The sequence below is a fragment of the Oryctolagus cuniculus genome, chromosome 2 (genome assembly GCF_964237555.1).
Source record: "Oryctolagus cuniculus chromosome 2, mOryCun1.1, whole genome shotgun sequence".
In the NCBI taxonomy this organism is placed as follows: domain Eukaryota; kingdom Metazoa; phylum Chordata; class Mammalia; order Lagomorpha; family Leporidae; genus Oryctolagus; species Oryctolagus cuniculus.
The window spans coordinates 27428982-27449264 of NC_091433.1; the positions used below are offsets into that span (position 1 = coordinate 27428982).

The window sequence follows — 20283 nt, forward strand, 5'->3', positions numbered from 1 at the left end:
ATTGTGTACTTACTTCTCATGTGGGATCTGTCCTTAATGTGTTGTCCAATGTGAAGTAATGCTATAACTAGTACTGAAACAGTATTTTTACACTTTGTGTTTCTGTGTGGGTGCAAAGTGATGAAATCTTTACTTAATATATACTAAATCGATCTTCTGTATAAAGAGAATTGAAAATGAATCTTGATGTGAATGGAATGGGAGAGGGAGCGTGAGATGGAAGGGGTGTGAGTGGGAGGGAAATTATAGGGGGGGAAGCCAATGTAACCCATAAACTGTACTTTGGAAATTTATATTTACTAAATAAAAAAATTAATTTCCTGATGATTATATCTAGTTACCAAATATGTAATGGCAGTGGGTAATAGTGATTGCTTCAGTTCCCAAACTTTTTATTTTATTAATTTATTATCCCACTTTTAAATTCATAATTGTCCTATTAGATGTGTCTATATTCCCCTATTTTGTTAATTAAGGAACCTGGTAAAAGAAAAAGGTTACAAATTTGAGTAGTATTGCATAGCTATGAGAGAGTAGAATCAGCAAATTCCATTCAATGAGATGCTACTTAACAGATAGTTCATCAGTATGGCACTGCCTGGGTGCAAAAATGTGAAGTTACTGAAATAAGGTTTAGTCAAGTACACCGAACAAGATATCTCCAATTAGAGCTCTAAAGACTACCATAGAGTGAGAAAAACCACTATGGAATAAACTAGCAATAATTGAAAAGACAGTTTGATAAGTTTTTAAATTTATGTACAAACCAAATGCTATGGGACCTCAGTAGAGGGTGAGATTGGTTTAGCTGATGACACTAGGGACAACTTCATGAAGAAAGTAATATTCAATTTTGTTTTGAAGAAGATTTATCATTTTGAGTGTTTTCATCATTCTGACACTTTGGGAGAGACAGATGATGTTTTGTTGCTATGGATTGAAGCAAAATATCCAGTGGGAATGGAAGTAACATTTTTTTCTGCCCTTCAAAAGGCAAGATGTACTCTGCCACCAGGAAAGAAAAATCAGGTGCATAATCCTTAGATTCCTGCGGGCCATTTTTGCTAGGAGAACATTCTGCTTCACTCCTGTACACTACCTTAAGGTATATCTAACATACAGCTTTCCTTTAAGCACATATGATTTTGATACAATGCAGTGCTGCTCAATGCATTAATAAATTTCACATTGTAGCGCTATAGTTATGTGCTTCATTGAATTCTTTTAAATACATCTGTGGAAGAAATTAGACTAATATTGTGAGTTAAGGGGGCACTGCAATGAGACTTGAAAATCAAGAAAAATATACTTTTAAAAATCAATCTGTTATCTTTTTTGGTCCATCTTTTACCTTTCAGCCCAAGACCTGAGTTCCTTATCTTAGAGCCACTTAAAAGAACAAGCCCCAGATCCAGTCTTAAATTTGACAACTGCTACGTCTCTCCCGCAGTAGCTAATTTTAGGTAAAGCTTCATTGGAAGAAAATTGCTGGAAGGAGCTTCTGATGTTGATCTAGCAGTTCAGTCTCTTATGAAAATTTCAGGGCCTTTTGGGTCAATAGCTTCATGTGCCAATGACCTCATTCATATCCCCAAAGTGCACCACACCACCCATAGCACTGACATCTCTGACAGAAAAGCTTATGCTCACTGATGCCTTCTTTACAGAAATATCCCTTTGGACAAAATCCAAAGGTGGGTGGAAGTGGGAAAACTCAAATCTAACGTCATTATTCATGACTAGAAATTAGAGTTTAGCGGGGGTAGGGGAATGAAAAAGTTCGGAGGTGATTAAGCCGCTCTTCTTGAAAGACTCCTGTGGATATCTTCTTACATCAATGGGGATACATTAAAGGATTTTAATCAGGGAAGTTCAAGGCTGAGATTTGTATCTCAAAAAGCTCTGGGACAGCATCGTGGAGAATTGATTTTGTTGTGATCATTCTGGAGGCATGAGGATAGTAAGAGAGAAGCGTTGCGGGGACCTTTACTAATGGAGGGTAAGACCACAGGGACTAGAGATTAGAAATCAGATTAAGGGGAGGAAATCAATAAGACGTGAGGATCCAAAATATGTGCTGAGATTTTACTTTTTCAGTAATGTAACTCCTGCAAACACCAACAAAATAACGACCTGTGTCAGGGATGTCTGCCTGTCCCAAGTCTTTTTCTCCTTGCTTTCTTAATAATACAAGTCATTCTCATTTGGAGTAGCAAAAAAATAAGCAAAAATATATCATCCTTTGCAGCGTTATGCAAACCAATTACAGTTCAGTGAATTTGTTACCTGGAGTCCCCAGGAATATTATTAACCCGTGCACAACTCTTCGGTATTTGCCTGCCTTTTCTCTGTGTTATGTTTTCTTCTGCTTGCAACTTAGATGCAGTAGCTGATGTCCCTGCAGCCTTCATGACTCAGAAGTGACCTTGAGAAGGAAAATAACTCAAGTACCCCTGAAGAAATTGAAGTCACCATGCAAGCTCTAGACTGGTTACACATGGATTTTCTTCTGCAATGATAGAGATATTAATATGAAGTCATTGTAATTTTCACTATTGTTTTTCATGAAGTCAAATGAAATCATAAATGATATACCTTCCCTCCATCATGCTTAATATTCTTTGTTAGTTTCCATTATCTAAAATCGTATTCTCTATTGCTACTCAATTGTCAAATTCTTCTCCAGTATATATAAGAATATGAGAAGAGCTTTTGTTTGTATTGTTTTCATTCTATCCACGGACCTACACAGTGTCTAGCATAAACTTAGTGGTCAATAATTGTGCTCTGGGGCAGGTGTTGTAGCACGGCAGGTATCCAATCTCAGAGTGCCAGTTTGAGTCCCAACAGTGCTACTTCCCATCCAGCTCTCTGATAATGAAACTGGGAAGGCAGCAGAAGATGGACCAAGTAGATTGTCCCTTGAGATCTCCCTTTCTCTTTCTTTCTCTCTCTCCCCCTTTCCCTTTCCCTCTTCCTCTCTCCCTCTCTTTTTCTCTTGCCTCTGATACCCCCCCCACTCTTTGCATCTCCCACTTTTTGCTGTTCCACCTCTCAAATAAATACATCTTTTAAGATATAAGTAAATTGGGCCAGCGCTGCGGCTCACTAGGCTAATCCTCCTCATGCGGAGCCCGCACCCCAGGTTCTAGTTCCGGTTGAGGCGCCGGATTCTGTCCCGGTTGCTCCTATTCCAGTCCAGCTCTCTGCTGTGTCCCCGGAAGGCCGTGGAGGATGGCTCAAGTTCTTGGGATCCTGCATCCTCATGGGAGACCAGGAGGAAGCACCTGGCTCCTGGCTTCGGATTGGCACAATGCACTGGCTTTAGCGGCCACTTGGGGGATGAACCAACGGAAAAAGGAAGACCTTTTTCTCTGACTCTCTCTCTCAATGTCCACTCTGCCTGTCCAAAAAAAAAAAAAAAAAAAAAAAAAAGATATAAGTAAATCATTTGAATAACTGTGTGGAGGGGATATGGAATAGGTGACAATGTTAAATACTGGTTTCTGCTTTGGGGCTGTTGGAGCAAACTCAAAATTTTCAAAATGAAAAAAATAAAACCTGTGGGTCTGAGGGAAGGATGGATTCAGTTTGATTATTCTAAATCGGTGGTACTTATTTCATAGAGAGAATAATCCAGTGGAATACTAGGTACATGAACTCAAGGCTCAAATTAATATCATGGACTTGTGAGTAAAACTGTTCCCCACTGGAATACTGATGATAATATGATGTTCATGGAAGTAGTGAGTAGTCAGGTAAAGACAAAAATCATGTCCAATAGAAGAATATTTCCTAGAAGGAGGAAAAGAAATGGGGACACTTTCTGTGAGCAAAGCAGGTTAAGAGTTAGAAATAAGAAAGTGAAAAACAGAGGGCCAGATGTTAGATTACAAATGACATACACAAAGTTTAGGATTTCACAAGTGTAAAATACTTGCAAACATTGGGGCAGAAGTAGACTGTGAGACAAAAAGACAGAGGTACATACAAAATTGAGGCTACCCACTAGTCATTCATTACACTTTGCCGGGAAAACAATGGATATGTCAAAGTACCAATACTGGGCAGGCGGTGGGATTTATGGGATGTTGGTAGAAATACTTACATTAAATAGGAGATGCTTGCTATATTTTCATCTAGTGACATTTAGGCATCAATAAAGAGAAAAAATCAAAATTACAGGGAAAAGTGGGAATTGTTTATGGACATTCATAACTAGAAATTAAAGTTTGGTGGGAGAAAGGAAATGAAAAAAAGTTGGTGATTAGGCAGCTCTTCTTAAAAGACTTCTGTGGATATCTTCTTACATCAATGGGAATACATTAAAGGATTTTAATCAGGGAAGTTCAAGGCTCACATTTGTATCTCAAAAAGCTCTGGGACAGCATCCTGGAGAATTGAATTTTTGTAATCAGACTGGAGGCATGAGGATAGTGAGGAATATTGTGTAGTGCTAACCTTCCAAGTAGAAAAGAGAATCTTAGATTTAGAGCTAAAATTACTACTCAATTCTTTGTTCTACTTTCCTTGTGTTTTTGAAATTTTTAATGGTATTATTCAATCTGAGATTTTATCTGGAATGATTTCTTTATCTGAATTTGTGAAGTATCTGAGAGGTGACTGACTCCTTTCTTGACATGGAGGTACAATTTTCAAAAGGTCACCTGAGAGACAAAAGTCTATTATGACTACAGAGAAGTTATCTGCTCAGGATGTATGTGCCCTCAGTTTTGAAAAGATGCATGTGAAAGTTGAGATTAAAATGTTTAATATAACCAAATGTATTGATGTTGACGAATGAAGAAAGAAAGTAAATTTTATAAAATGCCTACTGCATCCCATAAATTTTGATAGATTGTATTGTCTTCAATCATTTCCAGGAATTAGATTTTCCTTTTGGTTACTTCTGTGATGCACTGTTCATTCAGGAGCATGCTCTTCAGTCTTCATCCACTTGCATATTTTCTAGAGATTCTTAATTTGTTAACTGCCAGCTTCACTCCATTGTAATCAGACGATACATAGTATGATTTCAAAAATGTGTAATCTTATTGAATTATGGAAAAATGCATTAGATCTTTAGGGACAGCAGGAAACCTGCACAGACTAAATTATGTTGATAGAAAGATTGTTAAACTGTCATTGAAAGGTGGTTTATGTATGTGAGGAGGGCATACCAGATTAAGAATATTATTTCTAGAGTATATATATCACATCTACCTCATCCTGTACAGGAAGGAATCACTAGAGAGTATCTGTATGTAACCATTTTTACCAATGAGTTAATTAGGACTATAAGACATAAGAAACAGCAGAATCAGTCAAAATAGTTAAAACTCATTACATGTAGGGGAAAATAATTAGCATAAAACAATTTTTTTGTTTTCATGTTTTATTTTTACTTTGCTTGTTATTTCACACAGGAGATAATAGTGTGTCTCTGGTAAATAGTTAATAAATGTTAATTCCTTCTTAGGAAGGACTTTACTTCAATGCCCCAAGAAACATACGGTTTTCAGAAGACATATGTTCTATTATGCATATATCCTACTTATTTTTTTCCTGCCTGCTCTTTTTCCATCTTAGTTTTCACAGTAACAAATGTTATCTAAAGAAGTTCTCACAACCGATACTTTGATGTTGAAAGAAAAATCAGGTGTCATTTAAAAAAATGAGGTAGAATTTCAAATGATACTTAGTAAAGAAAAGTTTAGCATTGGGTACAGTTTTCAGGCTACCATGCTGGCCTTTATAAACACACAGTTTGAGAAGATAGTCTGCATGGAGTTAAGGGGCACAGTAGTGTTGACAGGGAGAATGACTGCCAGGGCCCTCAGAGGTAGAATCAGTATATGTGGTCAAGTGCAAGCAGATGTTTATGATTTAAATATGGGTAATATTTTCAACAGGTAACATAAAATTATATTACTACACATGAAAGAAATAGTATTTGATAGACATGTATACTTTGTTCTTGCTGGGGAATTTAATAACCCTCTGATTGTCTCTGAGGAAGAAGTTAAATTAGAATTTGAAGACTGTGATTGCAATAGGAATATGCAAGATAGTTTGAACAAGGAGGAAGAGACTTGAGATAACTTCTTTGTGCTTTCAATTTTCTCATAACACAACTATATCTCTTAGGGTTTGTTTTTTACTTTACTCATTAAAGAAAACATCTCATTCCCATATAAAAGAAAATTACCTGCTACACCCTTTAATATGAAATACTGTGTATGTTTATCTAAACATTAATTTTTCTAGCACTTAGTATATTGTGTTGGGGAGATTAAGAGCGTTGATGATTCACTACATTCATTGGAACTGAAATTCAATTTTTATTGGATCTTATTCAAAAATCAATGACAGTAATTAGATAGTATTAGAGATTTTTAGTTTATTATTTTTGAAATATTTAGATCATCTAGAGCAACATTAAATAAACATATGTATGCATTCATCTACAATGCCTGCTTACACAAAGTATTAATTAATTAACATGAATGCATATGACAAAGTGATTAAATGAAGGTTGATAAAATTTGCCACCAAATATGCAGGCTAGAATCAAGCAGAATCTTAAAAAGTAGGGCAATGTGCAGACCAGTATCCCAGTCAGTTATTAAGTAGTTAAAGGTGAGTTTTATTTATAGTTTTCATTTCCAGGAGCTAGAATTACATGCCAAGTCATAATAAGTAATGACTCACAAAAATTATGTTAAAAGACATTCCTGCTTATATCAGGAAAATCATATTTCTTTTTCTTCCTGGAGATTAAATCTTGTTTTCAGAAATTTTTATCCTGATTTTCATGTATGAAATATAAAGAAAATAAGAATAAAAACAACTAAAGGTAGTTGATTAGTATTCACAGAGTCATGCTAACCATAGTACATGTATCTTTTAAAAGTTTTTGTATTGTTACATATTTCCTATTTTGAAAATGATGTCTAGAAGTACAGAATTTTCTGAATTTGTGGTATTTTAGCAATATCACTCAGCTAAGTATTGCAAAAGTTTTTTTTTTCTCTTCTTGTAAATGACATATTCAGTTCCTCACTATAAATACTGATATTGCATTTTATACTACTTCCTATAATTTACAATGACAACAGAATAAGGAATATAAAAGAAAACATACAGAAATGATGTATCACACCACTAACCTATAACAGAAAGCCAAGCATAAGTCATTATTGATACCAAGTAAAACTTTCTGCAGTAGTTCAAAAATTATAAGTGTAAGGAATAGGGCAAGAAATGGACATTACAAATCACAAGGATTTTACAGATTCTCTCACTAAGGTAAAATGCAACCATTTTTTTTTAAACTACTGTAAGCATACACCAAATGCCTACCAAAAAGATGCTGTTGCAGTCTATATAAGTGTGTATTAAATACAGCATATTTTGGGACAGGTACTTTGGTGCAGTTTGTTAAGTGGCTGCTTTGGACACCTGTACACCGTATTGGAGCGCCTGATTTGAGCCTTGGCTACTCTGGGGCTTAATAGTGTTTCCTACTATTGTATATCCTGGGAGGCAGCTGAGGATGGGTCAGAGGAATCAAGTACTTGTACTTGGATCCTTGCTAACCACTTGGGAAATTTAGATGGAATTCCTGGTTCCTGTCTTTTGTCTGGCCCATTCCTGCGCACTCAGAGAGTGACTCAGCTGACGGAAAATCTCTCTCTCTCTCTCTCTCTCTCTCTCTCTCTCTCTGCCTTTCAGATAAATTATAATCAATAAGCATTTAACAAATTAAAATAAACAAAATCTGTTTCAAATTGGTTTATCTCATTTTAAAAAGAGTTAATATCTTTCCAACAAATAAAAATGAGTTATTTACCAATAAAAATCTTGATCACAATTTTTCCTAAAAGGTGATAAGGACTGACCACAGTAGAAATATGATCATCTCTTTTAGTAATGATTAGATTAAAACTACAACATTTTGTTCAGAACCTCGTTTTCTTTAATTCCTTTGCTAGAGAGAGTAAAGCTATGATTCAGAAGAGTAGATTTTTGTTTCTCTCTTCTTCCTTTTAGGAATTCTGAAAGAATAATGTAGTCATTACTTCTTAATTACTCTTCCTTTGATTAAATGACAAAAGAGAGGATTTGAATTGCCAGTGGTAGTGAAAGTTTGATAAATTTTCTCCAAGATCATTTTTTCTCCTCAATCTCCTTATTAGACATTTTGAAAAGGTTCATCTATCTTAGTGTAATACTGAAATAGTTCAATAGAGTGAACTCCTTGAGACATTCTCATTCTCTCATCAGTTGTTTGAGGTCAGAGATTTTTAGAAAAAATATTTTTTTTTAAAATAACTTAAATTTAATGAGTTCATATTATAATCTATACTATAGAAGAGATAAGCAACCCATGTCTTATTTAATTTAATCCTCTTAGCAATTCTTCAAACAAATATAGGAAACTGAGGTTCAGAGAGATAATCATTAGCCACCAGATTTTAAGATTATTATGCCATGTTTTGAACTTCTGTTTTTTTTTTTCACTACAAGTTTCCTTGAGAGTGTCAGTGATTACACTGACATGGTTTAGATACTAATATGATTTAAAAATAAGATTCTTGAGGTATAAGAAATATTTTATCAATGATCTTTTGTAGTGATTACTCATATGAAAATCACATGTGAAGAATGATATATTTGAGAGACTTTTTTTTACCAGTAGGTAACACAAACACACATACACACACACATACACACAAATGAAGTCTTAATGGAAACTCAAGCAATGTACACTTGAATTGAGCATTATATTGAACAAATGGTGGAATTTCAAGGATTATAAATGGAAGTAGAAGCCTTGTTTCTTTTGACCAACACTTTATGAGATATATATTTCTTCTTGCTATGAAGCTGATTTGGTGGATGAGAACATATTCTCTTTTCACTGCAGGCTTCTGAACTTTCAAAGAGAAACTGAAACCAATGTGGCTCCTAGAAAGTACACAGAGTGAGTGGTGCTTAACAAGTTGCATTAGGTTAAGCATTAGAGGAAAATGCACATGATCTTGTACTCTACTTTTTATTCTTGGTAGAACAATGAATTCTGTGGTGTATGGTAGGTCAGGAAACAATGGAATTACCTGTCATTTGACAATCTACAAGTTTTTGAAAGGTTTTAAAAGAATCATTACCTCTTATCTATGATGCAAAAGAATTCAAGAATAAACAGTAAGAGATAATAAATAATTGACAACTTTGTCACCAATGAAATGTATGATATGGCACAAAATAGACCTTAACTTAGGAAGATATAATTGTTATTATGCAGTTGAAACAAGATTCAATGCCATGGGTTTATGACTATTTTCTTTTTGACTTCAATGTAATCCCAGGTATTATACTAACATGTAACAATACCAAGATAAACTAATGAATACTTAATTAAAATAGGATATTCACTAAAATACATATATATATATGTAAAAATTATCTCTATAGAAAAGTAATTGTATTTTAAAATTCTAATCTGGTTGTATCCTTTTTAAAAATATTTATTTATTTATTCGAAAGACAGAGTTACAGAAAGGCAGAGGCAGAGAGAGAGGTCATCTATCCACTGGTTCACTCCCCAAATGGCCACAAAAGCCAGAACTGGGCCAATCCTAAACCAGGAGCCAAGAGCTTCTTCTGGGTCTCCCATGTGAGTGAAGGGGCCAAGGACTTGGGCCATCCTCTACTGCTTTCTCAGGCAGAAATGAAGTGAAGCAGTCAGGATTCAAACTGGTTCCTATATGGGCAGCAGCTATAGGCACTATGTCACAGCACCAGCCCAAATTTGGCTGTATTTTGAAGGAATCAACATTTGAGTAGCTACCGTGGGTTACTTCCCAAAAGAATTTATTATCAATGAGATATTGATGTTTTTGAGCATTAATTCTTCATGGTCAAGAGAGTCTATCCCTTTAAATCGTGACGCTGTATTTTTTGTACTATTTGAGAAATAAAAAGCATTATGCTGGCTTGACAAAAATGTGGAGTAAAAGCTCCACAATTGATAGTACTGGAATATATTAGAATTTCTAAAATTCTTGAGCAACACAATCGCTGTGTACTCTTGATGACAAAATATAATTTAATTTGTGGAGGATAGAAATATTCATTTTTCACTGAAATACAATTTTTTCCTTACTGAATATAGTTTACTGTAAAAAAAAAGCTTGTGTCAAGGCAATTTCATCAAAATAAAATTATAAGACAATAAATTCTTATGGTGTGTCAGATTAGATTATTGATGTTTTCACCCATGTTGATAATTCAGAATTCTTAGTATAGCCAGTCCCATATTTATGAACATTTGGTTTAAAAACAAATTCTTCATCTATTGTCTGCTACCATTTACAGTCAATCCCTACCATGTGTATCACTTTCCTTCAAATTCTATGTTTGCAGAGACCTTATTAGAATTCATGGCTTATAGATACTTTTTCTCACAACACACTGTGTATACATAGACTGACATCATTATGTAGTTATTTATTATTCTAATACTTAGAAAACAAAAACAGCAGATTCAAAAAGAATTGTTGTCCATGATGATGTGAAAAGTACAAAGTTGGTAACAGAGTTTGTGTTAGTAATTCTTCACAGCTATAATGTTTTCAAATTTCCATTAAAAATTTTGTGCATGTGTTATGATAGAACATAGTTGATGTGGGCACCATGATTAAGTTTGAAATTTTACATCTTTACAGATTTTCCAAGCATGAGTTACTCTCACTATTTGAAGCAGTTAACTGTACTTCAAGCAGGTGTTAAGTTCTAGAATCTTCAGGTACAATAGGTACAATGTTTTTTTTCTTGTTTTTTTTTTTCCTTCCTTTCTTCTTTCCTTCCTTCCTTTCTTTCCTTCTGGATTCTTTCTTTTTTCCTTTCCCCTCCCTCCCTCCCTCCCTCCCTCCCTTCCTTCCTTCCTTCCTTCCTTCCTTCCTTCCTTCCTTCCTTCCTTCCTTCCCTTCTTTCTTTCATCATGATGCAAATCATGATTTTCTAACTTGGGATGACAAATCAGCTGACAGTTGTGGTCAATGTGATAACTTGAGCCCAAATAGTAAAACTGTTACTCTCATCGATCATGTGATACAAAGATCTCAAAACGGAAAACAACTGTGATTTGAAGCTGAATAAAGGAGAAAAAACATCTCAGTGGAAAAAATTTACACCTTACCATTCTCTTTCACAATGCTGTGTTACATTTAGAGTAGTTTAGTAGGCATACTACACCACCAAGAATACACTCAAGACAACTGAAAGATCCATAAGTTGTATAGTGGGAGACATGCTCGTCATAGTAGGTAAGAAATTGAGAAACACTGTAATGAGTGCCACAGGGCAGAGGTTCTCCCATAAGCCACCACAAGCTGCATAACCGCATGAGTAGATAAATAACATTAAAAAGTTGAGGATTTGGACTGAGTTAATAGGTTTGGTTTCCATATGGTATGGGTCATTTGTTATTGCCAGTGATAATTTTTTAAATATATTTCTAGAACATCATGAAAACAGAAAGATAAATGCATATACTTGATGGCACCGCCTCATATTTTCTAGAGAATCAAAAGATGAGTTTGCCAATAAAGTCAAAATTTCATAAAGCAATTGCTTGGACTGTGGACATCAACTATACATTATGTTTTCCTTTGTATTGCATTCAAAATCTCAAGATATAATTTGCATGTAAGAAAGTTTCGTTCTGTGTGTGTGTGTGTGTGTGGGGGTGTGTATGTGTTCATGTGTGCAAGTGTCATTTAGCAGTAATTATAAAGAAAACACCAATATGATTAGAATTCAGGTCCAGAAAGATGACCTGAGCTCTGTTCCAAAGACAAACCTCCGGTTTCATTAACTTTTGTAATATTTAATTTCTAGCATTTGCCCCCAAAGAACAGTCAAATTATAAGACAATGAAGAGCATTTCTTTTGTTAAAATCTAGCATAAATTCTATCAGTGAAGCAGCATAGCTTATTTTTTATTTTCTGTTTACTGAACATGCAATTATGTTTCAGTAACTCCATTTCTTTGCCAGAATCAAAGATTATCTTTTCTTTCTTTGGAATTAAAAAAAACCCTTTATCCTTTTATCTACATAAAACACCCTCCACAATAGTTTCAACTCCCTGATTCTATAATTGCCTTGTACTTTCATTTATCCTTTTCTTCTTTCTCCCTGGATAACTCTACGCCATATTTTTCAGAATCTCTTTCCAGCTCTTTAGAGTTCTCTCTTTTTTTAAACTCTCTTTCCTTTCAGCTTTCCTTAAAGAATATGACTTTCCACTCTCAGTCCTTGATGTGTGCTAAATTTTCAGTCAGTGAGTAATCCCCTAGAAACTTTTTAACTCCATCAACATTTCTTTCTTTCTTTATTTTATTGATTGATTTTTAATATCTTCTGATCTCTTGCAAGTGTATCTGCACATTCTTTTGATTTCTTTTTTTTTTAACTTTCTAATATATCACTTACTTTCCCCTATTACAAGCTCCTCAATAAAGGCATCATATTAGCTTTTATAACATTTTAAATTTTCATGAAATACTTCAACTTTCCTCCTCATTTTTCTTTCTTGCTTTGTAATGCTTTTTGCATAAAAGAATAATTTAACACAGGTATATTTGTATGTTTAATATAGTCCTTGTATTAAGTAATTCATATGGTGTCTCATATAAGATAATTTGTGGGTATTCTCATAAAATTTAATGCATCTTTTTGTATGTTTCTTACCTCAAAAAGAATAAAGCAAATTATACACAACATAAGATAAAAGTGTCCAATTTTTGTATTTTGCGTTTGCTTGAAGTAACAGAGACAATGTGAACTATGATTGAACTAATTAAGAGTTGATTTCTTATATACTTGGTTCTTTGTTTCATGTAATCATCTGCATGTTGCTTCTATTTTTTCAAAGGAAAAAGAAAAGTATTATCTCTTTATTTGATATGTGATGCTGGGATTTTAGAGTATGTTAAGTAAGTGAACCTTGACTATGGGAACAAAGAGGTTAATTGCATTAATGAGACTTCACATATACCCTTCACACAATTAGGATAGCATTTCCTGGTTGCCGTTTGAGGAGATTTTAAAAATTTTTTTGAAAGGTTTTCTTCAGATTGAAAAATGTCTCAGCTTTTCTTTTCTTTTTTTCTTTCTTTTTCCTTAAAAATAATTCTATGTTTGTATCCCGTTTGATGAAAACAAAGTGTAATATTTGGTGAAATCAGGTTGGGCTCTATGATTGTGCTAGAACAAGGTGTCTAAGCGACTTAACATATGTCATTCCATATGTCCTTTTTGTATTTTTCATTCTAAGCACACTGGGATGAATCAAATCCTTTAAAGAGTGAAATATCTCCTGTTGCTGTGAAAGCCAGTGTGAGTTTTGGTGGGTGCTGGGGTTCATAAGTAAGAAATAATTTGAGAGTAAGTAACTGATTCCAAATTGTGATTGTTTTGTTTTTCCCCTTACCTTGCAAACTTATAAACACAGATGTATTTTATAGTGCTATTGTAATGTTTCATATTATGTGGAAATAAATCAACATATTAAAAATGTTGGATTCAGATTTTTTTAACTTTTATTTATTAAATATAAATTTCCAAAATACAGTTTATGGATTACAAAGGCTTCCCCCCCCATAACTTCCCTTGCACCACTCCCATCTCCTGTTCCCTCTCCCATTCCATTCACATCAAGATTCATTTTCAATTATCTTTATATACAGAAGATCAGTTTAGCATACATTAAGTAAAGATTTCAACAGTTTGCACCCACACAGAAACACAAAGTGTAAAATACTGTTTCAGTACTAGTTATAGCATTACTTCACATTGGACAACACATTAAGGAAAGATATCCTACATGAGGAGTAAGTGCACAGTGACTCCTGTTGTTGACTTAACAAGTTGACACTTTTGTTTATGGCGTCAGTAATCTCCCTAGGCTCTAGTCATGAGTTGCCAAGGCTATGGAAGCCTTTTGAGTTCGCCAACTTCGATCTTATTCCGACAGGGTCTTAGTCAAAGTTGAAGTTCTCTCCTCCCTTCAGAGAAAGGTACCTCCTTCTTTGATGGCCCCTTTATTTCCACTGGGATCTCACTCACGGAGATCTTTCATTTAGGTCTTCTTTTTTTTTTTTTTTTTTTTTTTTTTTTTTTTTTTCCCAGAGTGTCTTGGCTTTCCATGCCTAAAATACTCTCATGGGCTTTTCAGCCGGATCTGCATGCCTTAAGGGCTGATTCTGAGGCCAGAGTGCTATTTAAGACATCTGCCATTCTATGAGTCTGCTGTGTATTTCATTATTTAAAATTTACTTGTTAAATCCACTATGTTTTCTAGGGGGAAAATGCCTGAAAGATGAACTACAAAATTAGATAAAATCTATAATTATAGTCTTACTTTGTATTTCTATGTATGAGTCAAAGAGTATGTTGTTATCCAAACATAAAAATCTCTCTATAAACTGACTTTAAGGCTTCAGGATTTTATATTGCATATTTTAATATGTTTCAATGACCCAATTTACTTTATAATATGAAAGTAATTATATTGAGATATTTTATCATCAAATAAGTACTAGATATTATTATTTTATCAACAAGTTATTGACATGAGTTCAGAAATTTTCTCTGCTTAAATAGCACAAACATGGGATTTTAAGTTATAAATGTGAACAATTGGTTAAATTTTTGTTGCTTCTGAATGTTTGGCTTTATGTGCACTGAGTCTTAAGCTTACACATAGTTCAGAATTCAATTATATATTCTATCATTACTTCTATATATTATAGCTATTTGTTATCCCTGAAATAATTATTCCAAATGACTAAAATTTAAAAAGAAAGTAAAGAAAGCCAAAAAAAAAGAAAGAGGGCAAAGTGGATCGAAGGAGAAACAGGTGCTTGATGTACAGCTTAAACCACACTATATCTAATTACTTAATGTAATAAAATTTAGAATAATAAAAAGCAAAAAAGAAAAATATACCAACCTTAAACTACCCCCCATTTGATCTTCTCTCAACCTCCTTCAGTTTTTCAATATACCATTTATGATTTATGTAAGCAAAAGTCATTTTCAATGTCCTTATGATCAAAATATTCTCTGGACATAATTTAGATGAACTTTGTAAAGGACATTAAAACATATTAGATTTCCTCTGTTAAGCTTTGCTAAAAGTCAGAATAACAGGAAAATTTACTTTGTGTTTATGACAACTGGTATATAATTATCAAAGGATTGAAAGTCTGTTCATGTAGTGTGCATTTCTTTCTGAATTTTCTTTTAATATATCATAAGGTTTTTTTAAAGATTTATTTTTTATTTATTTGTAAACTAGAGTTACGGAAAGAGAAGGAGACGTAGAGAGTCATCTTCTATCTGTTGGTTTACTCCCCAAATGACTGCAATGGGCTGAGCTGGGCCAGTCCACAACCAGGAGCCCTGTGGGTGACAATGGCTCAAGCACTTGCTTTCCCAGGCACATTAGCAGGCAGCTCGTTCAGAAGGGGAGTAGCCATCCAAGAATCTAAACAGTGCCCATATGAGATGCCTATACTTCTGGTGGCATCCTAACAAATTGGCACAACACCATCCCCTCTGTTAGATTTTAAATTCTGACCTAAATAAAAATAATTTGGTTTCAAGTTATTAAAAATGATCCAGTTTTTTAGATATTCTCATTTAATGATTTTATTTGTATGTATATAAATCATCTATATGGGCAAGATTAAGCTTAAATACAAAAGAAACATTAAAAATACATTTGACATCTGAATCATTGGTGTTACTTTTCTTTGACTTCTTCAAGCCTTACTCTTTTTGTAGACAAAGATTCCTTCTTTCCCTTTCAACTGACAAGCATAAAAGAACCATGAGTGCAGGAATGTGATCCTCGTGGCCATGAGAGATACCACCAAAAAGAGATTGGTAAGGGAAGGTCTGATATAATGAGGTGAGGTGAGCTGATGCTGATGATGGAATTGATTGGAAAATCAGAAATGAAGTGTTTTGGAACCCTCAGGACTCTCAGATCAAGGCAGAAAGAGTAACGCATCTCTACTCTCTTGTCCATTTGCACATTTCCTTTGTTCTTCATGGTATATGAAACATCATTATTTTTGACAACCGACTCTCCATTCTCTTTATTTTTCAGAACTGCAATATGAATAAACTTTTAGCAGATGACTTACTATCCTTTTGAATCCTAACACTTCCTTGAATGTGCCCAAGTTATGTAGTGTGTAAGCTGCTTCTTGGTTCTCACCTTTTACATTTACCTTACCATACATCCATTTGTCTCTGTATAACCTTCACTTCATTGTGGTAACTAAAAGTGAGAAAATCAGTTATGTGAGCAGTAGTCTGTAAACACACAATGCATAAATAAACCAGCAAGTAATATACAACTCTGAAGATTGATCATCTTCATGATGCGTATATTATATTATATTATATTATATATATGTATCTTTTATGGTGTATATGTATAGCATTAAATTACAAATTGTTATGATGTATAAAGTTATTTAAATCAAGGAGATAAAGGAGTGAAAATTGTTATTCTAATTTTATGAACTTCTAAAAAGACAAAGAAAATTCTCATTAGGGAATTTTATCAAACTGTGTATCATTATGCATTTGATTTAAATTCTCCTGTTGTAAAGATCTCTCTCAATCCTCTGTTGACTTTATTAATTGCTTTTGTGAAATGTAAGCAGGAGTTTAATAGGTTATTATACTGCAAGGTCTTTTTCAAAGTGGATCTGAACTCGTTCATCTCAATTCATCTTGAATCTGTGTTTATTATTTTGGAGTTCACTGTGTATCTCTCTCTCTGATTAGATTGGAATGTGTTTTGTGCTCAAACTGTTCTGGATGATAATTGGCCTTAGCAAGGAAGCATCTAAAAATAAAATCAGAAAATCAACGAAATCTCCAACTCATCATTCAAAGAAAAATGATTCATTTTAAAGGAGAAACAGCTACAAACACTGTCATTCTTCATCTTCTTTCCTTTCATAAACTACGATTTTAATATTATTCTAGTAGTTGTATTACTAAAGGTATTCACAAAACCTGATCCTCCCTTAAATTACTTCCATTTAGGGATAGTTCTAACGATTGTGGATCTCACTTGCTGAGTGAGAAAATTTACCATTTTCACGTCAGTTTCTCATTTTGAAATCAGTCTAAAATTGTCCTTAGTGTTGAATATATTTTGATTTTTCACAAAACGGAATGCTATTGACTGCTCAAAGAAGAGTGAGATTCGCTCATTTCTTCAAGTTTCTGATGGTCCAAATTCAAACACATATCTGATGTTGATAATGTCAGAAAAGTTCTGAAATAGACTTGTGATAACAATATGTGAAAAATCTCTCGAAGTTTCAGTGTAACAAATTTATTAAACACTCCTCAAAATGTGTATTTCACTTAGACCTAAAACTTTCCTTTGCTTGATTTTTAAATCTTTCTAAAATTGCCATATATTTCCATTTATGAATTTTTAAAGTCATATTTTCAAATATTTATTTTCCTTTCAGTAAATAAATTATGATTTCTCTCTTGTCCTTTCAATTGTAACTTGTAGAGGAATTCACAAAAGAAAAAGTAAAAAAAAATAAAATGAAATAAACAAAGGTAGATTAATTTTGAAAGTCTTTAGTCTATACAGTAAGGGAATGTGCTGCAATCATCCAAAACATCATCACAGAAGGAGTAACATCAAATCTCAGCTTTCTAAGTCTACTTCTGTTTGCCTCACTGTTGTACTCACATTTAAAGTAGGGCATGGGGTGCAATGAAGATCTTTCATTTCCAAATTTTATGGTGGATTTCTGATTAATTTGAGGTTTGAATAAATATTTATATCTAAATCTCATAATTGAAGAAACTGGTATTTTTCAAATGAGGCACAGCATGTGTGTAGGAAGATGTAGTAACATGCAGCAATGTCAGTTAGTAGAATGCACACCCAGTTTCACATGTAAAAATGCTCATTAAGTATTATTATTAATAATATATTATTAGTAGTTATTAATGTATCTATTCAGTGAAACAATATTTATTGAGTGCTTTCACATGAGCAGATTATTATAGAGTTAAATCCCTCTCTGAAAGTTGAAATTTATGTTACTTACTAACTTCTGAATGTTTCTGTAGATTTCCTACTTAAGTCTAATTCAATGTGATAGACAAGTGTGGTGGATTTTATTAGCCACTTCATTTATTTACCTTTCCTCATATCTATTATCCTTCTTAATACATAAGTTTTTGAATTGGCCTTGGCCTTGTGATGTGTATTGATTAAGCTGATACTAGTATATGTGACAAAAACAGAAGCTCAGAGTGCTGCACTAGGAAATACACACTTGTGAATCCTTGTCCAAGAAAAATGAAAGCAGTGTGAAATACATCTGGACCCAAACTGCAGCTTGGAGCTAAGTTCATGCCAATACTAGATTATGCGACTCTCGGTCTAGCAATCTTGAGATCTGTAATTGAGAATAATAATTATTGATTTAAAGTATTGAGTCTTTACAATTTTTATTGGTGTTTCTGTTGTAATAGTTGACTGATACAAAAAATAGATGTTAGACTATGAGCTATTAAGTGCAATGATAATAATATGCATAGATATTCTTGACCAAATAGAAGAGAATCCCAACTCCTTCTGATACACTTATATCAGAGGAAATTTACCTTTCCTTTAAAAGTACAATAACTTTGCAAGCAAGATATATAGATGATAACATTCTGAATAGGAACAGCATCATGAAACATTATTGAAGATATGAAATGGAATGCAAGTTTCAGAGAGCAGAATATGAATAGAATGAAATGATATATGAGAAAGTATAAAGTATAGTCAGTTGAAATGTGTGGTACTTACTAATGTCTATGCATTTCACAAAGATGTACTAATTCATGTGTAAACATTGAGTATTACATGTTTAAAAAATTTCTAAGCACTGGCAATATAGTGATGAATGGGATCAAGAGAAGGAGAAGGACATTAAAAAGATAAATCTACACAGATAATTTACTCCAATGACAAATACTAATAAAAATAGGCGTGGGCATTTGGTTAAGATGTCAATTGGGCTATCCATAGCCTATAGCAGAATGCCTGGATTTGAATACCAACTCCACTCAAATTCTAGCTTCCTGGTAATGAAAATTCTTGGAGAATGAAGATGATGACTCAAGTTCTTGTGTTTATGCCTATCATGTGAGAGACTCAAATTGAATTCTTGACTCCTGACCCCTGGCTTTGGTTTGACACAGTCATACCTGTTGCAGACATTTGTAGAGGGGACTGTGGATGAGAGGTAACTCTCTCTTCCCTTCTTTTTCAAATAGATAAAAAAAAAATCTTCAAAAATTATCAAAAAACTATTTTCATATACTGCTACTTAAATGATCATTCAAAACTGTGTGTCTTAAATTGACCATTTTTGGGGCCGGCGCTGTGGCACAGCGGGTTAACACCCTGGCCTGAATCACCAGCATCCCATAGGGGCACCGGTTCTTCCCATCCAGCTCTCTGCCATGGCCTGGGAAAGCAGTACAAGATGGCCCAAGTCCTTGGGACCCTGCATCCGCATGGGAGACCCAGATGAACCTCCTGGCTCCTGGCATCGGATTGGCGCAGCTCCAGCTGTTGTGGCCATCTGGGGGGTGAACCATCAGATGGAAGACTTCTCTCTCTCTCTGCCTCTCCTCTCTCTATGTAACTCTGACTTTCAAATAAATAAATAAATCTTTAAAAAAATGACCATTTTTTTCTGCAAATGACAGGATTTCATTTTTTTAACCACCATGTAGTATTCCATAGTGTATAAATGCCACAATCTTTATCTAGTCTTCAACTGATGCACCTCAGGATTGATTCCATAACTTAGCTATTGTGAATTGAACTGCAGTAAACATGGGAGTACAGATCACTCTTTCATATGCTGCTTTCTTTTCATTTTGGGAATTTCCCAGGAGTGAGATGGCTGGGTCATATGGTAGGTCTATATTCATATTTCTGAGGTGTCTCCATACTGTCTTCCACAGTGGCTGCTCCAGAAATCCTGCCACTTGAGACAAAACGGATACAACTGGAAATAATTATACTTAGTAAAATTAGCCAGTTCCAAAAAGAGACAAATAACATATGGTTTCCCCTATTAATGGTAACTAATAGAGTATCTAAAATGTAATCTATAGGAGTGAAGTTGACACTCTGAGGTTTAATGATTTTTAA

General features: G+C 34.0%; 1 long non-coding RNA gene across 1 annotated transcript in view; it reads left to right on the plus strand.

The window, feature by feature from the left end:
• Positions 1-2674, plus strand: part of LOC127486523 (uncharacterized) — a 70905-nt gene extending 68231 nt beyond the window's left edge. The window contains exon 4 of the long non-coding RNA XR_007913213.2: positions 2381-2674. This is a non-coding gene — a long non-coding RNA (uncharacterized lncRNA). The remainder of the gene's footprint in view (positions 1-2380) is intronic.
• The last annotated feature ends 17609 nt before the right edge of the window (positions 2675-20283 follow it).